The 2,798-nt window shown below is 36.2% G+C and overlaps 1 non-coding gene across 1 annotated transcript; it reads right to left on the bottom strand.

Moving 5' to 3' along the window:
• Window positions 1–1,517: 1,517 nt before the first annotated feature.
• On the bottom strand, window positions 1,518–1,623 carry LOC128291086 (small nucleolar RNA R71). The gene has a single exon (XR_008280862.1). It is a non-coding gene; the product is annotated as a small nucleolar RNA R71 (small nucleolar RNA).
• Window positions 1,624–2,798: the final 1,175 nt, after the last annotated feature.

Consider the following 2,798-nt stretch of genomic DNA (forward strand, 5'->3'; position numbering starts at 1 on the left):
TTCTTTATGTTTTGCTATCTTTATTCTTTTGAGATGTTTTCTTTCATAATTATGAACTAAACCCTCTAAATACCTAAGGGGAATGAAACCTAAGATGGATCTTGTTATTGTTATTATCTGAATTGTATGATAAATATTTAACTTGTTCCTAATTATGTGTTCTTAATTCTTGTTTTAATATTCCAGGATATTGATTCAAGTTAATGCGCTTATTCAGAGGAGCAAAAGTCCCTGTCTAAGAGTAAATTTGTCGTAATTAAGTGGAGTTGATTGCACGCCTAGAGATAGAGTGACAAGATTTTTTTCGGATTAGGGTGAAACCTAATAAGGGAATCCATAGATCGAGTTAATGCAACACTAGAGTGTTAATTAGAAAGAGATTTCAATTAATCAACCTAGGGTTAGACGTTATTAGTCTTGAGAAAGATAATAATAGAACTTAGGGATTTCTACTGATCAAGTCAAATGAATAAATCGTCTGATTCAGAGTTAAATAACAAGTGAAGTCTAGGTGGATTTTTCCTTGGGTATTATCTTAATCAATCGAGTTTTCCCAAAAGCTTTTCCCCAATTTTCTCTCTGTGCACCCTTAGTTTAGTTAATTAGTTTAGATAAACAAATCCCTTAATTTTTAGGCTAGATAATAAAAAGAAAGTAATTACTAGTACTCTTGGTTCCTTTGGGTTCGAAAATCCGGTCTTGCTAAAGCTATACTACTGTTCGATAGGTACACTTGCCTTCATCGTGATAATAGTTAGTTTCAAGAACGATCAATTATAAATTTTTAAAACCTGTCGCGAATATCACGTATCAAGTTTTTGGCACCGTTGTCGGGGACCTAAGATATTAGGAACACTCGATTTTTATTACTTTAGCCATTTTTTACTTTTGTTGCAATTTATTTTTTAGTTTAATTTTACTTTTCTAACTTTTCTTTTATTTTTTAGTTTAATTTTACCTATCAGGACCATTACTTTTCGATAGTGAGATCGATCGCATAGGTCGCAGAAACCGAAGAGAAATAAGGCGAAGCTTAAGATACACAGAGGAAGAGCAAGAGGGCAATATTCACACCACAACCAAGGAGATGGCTGAAAACCAAGAAAATCCACTACCTCCTGCAGTTACTGCTAATCAGAATCTTGCTCCGCATACTATGTATGATTATGCTAAACCTTCTTTAACAGGAACTGAATTAAGCATAGTTAGGCCTGTTGTTGCTACAAATAATTTTGAACTGAAACCTAACATAATTCAAATGATACAACCATTTGTTTAGTTTGATGCTTTGTAGGACGAGGATCCCAACGCTTACTTGGCGAATTTTTTGTAACTTTGTGCCACTTTTAAAATTAATGGAATTTTTGATGATGCCATTCGCCTTCGGTTATTCCCTTTTTCATTGGGGAACAAAGCTAAACAGTGGTTGAACTCATTACCACGAGGGTCAATCACTACTTGGGAATAAATGACCGAAAAGTTTTTATTTAAATACTTTCCGCTGGCTAAAATAGCTCAATTGCAGAATGATATCTCTTTGTTTGTGCAGATGGATTTCGAAACACTCTATGATGCATGGGAGAGATACAAGGACCTTTTGAGAAGATGCCCTCACCATAGGTTTCTACTCTGGCTACAGGTTCAAACGTTTCAAAATGGCCTGAATCCTTCGACTAGACAAATGATTGATGTAACTGCTAGTGAAACTATCAATAATAAGACACCTGAGGATGCTTATGAATTTATAGAAGAGATGTCACTGAATAATTATCAGTGGCAAGTCATGAAGACAAAGCCAACGAAAGCAGTCGGCATTTTTAACGTCGATTCGGTCACCATGCTCTCTAATCTGGTAGAACTTTTGAATAGAAAAATTGATGGTTTTCTTGGTTCTTCACATGTTCACCCAGTAATGCAATGCAATGCAAGTGGAGGAGGGATGAGCAATTCAAAATACCCACCTTCTGGCCACAACATGGAAAACGAACAATTAAATTTTATGGGTAATAATTCTCGACCTCAAAATAATCCCTATAGCAACACTTACAATGTAGGATAGAGGAACCACCCAAATTTCTCATGGGGAGGCCAAGGGAATCAGAGACCACCACCACCTCCAGGCTTCCAACAACTACCTTACCAATAAGAGAAAAAATGGAACCTTGAGGAGATGCTAACAAAATTCATCTTGGTGTCAGAAACTTATTTTTAGAATACTGAGACAACACTTAAGAATCAACTAGTGTCGATCCAAGGGCTCGAAACTTAGATAGGCCAGCTCACTAAATTGATATCTGAACAACCACAAGGTAGCCTACCGAGTAACACTGAATCTAACCTAAGAGAGCAGCTCAATGCGATTACCATTCAAGATGAGGAAGGGTTAGTTGCACCTGAACTAGAACCGAGGCAAGAAACTATGGTAAGTAAAGGTAAAGGCGAGGTCGACCACAATGACCGAAAACAGGTAAGTAAAAAGTACAAACCATGTGTACCATGCCCCAATGCGACAAGAAAAGACCACTCAGACGAACAATTCGGAAAATTCCTTAAACTTTTAAAGAAATTTCATATTAACTTACCATTTATTGAAGCTCTTTCGCAGATGCCAAAAGTAGTCAAATTCTTAAAGGAGCTTTTAGCAAATAAATGAAAGTTGGATGAAGCGTCGCATGCAGAGTTAAATACAATTTGCTCAGCCATTCTACAGAACAAGCTAGCCAACAAATTGAAAGATCCAGGGAGTTTTACGATTCCTTGTTTAATTGTTAGCTTAAATGTTAAAAATGTTTTGGCTG

Source organism: Gossypium arboreum, chromosome 3 (assembly GCF_025698485.1).
Source record: "Gossypium arboreum isolate Shixiya-1 chromosome 3, ASM2569848v2, whole genome shotgun sequence".
Lineage (NCBI taxonomy): Eukaryota > Viridiplantae > Streptophyta > Magnoliopsida > Malvales > Malvaceae > Gossypium > Gossypium arboreum.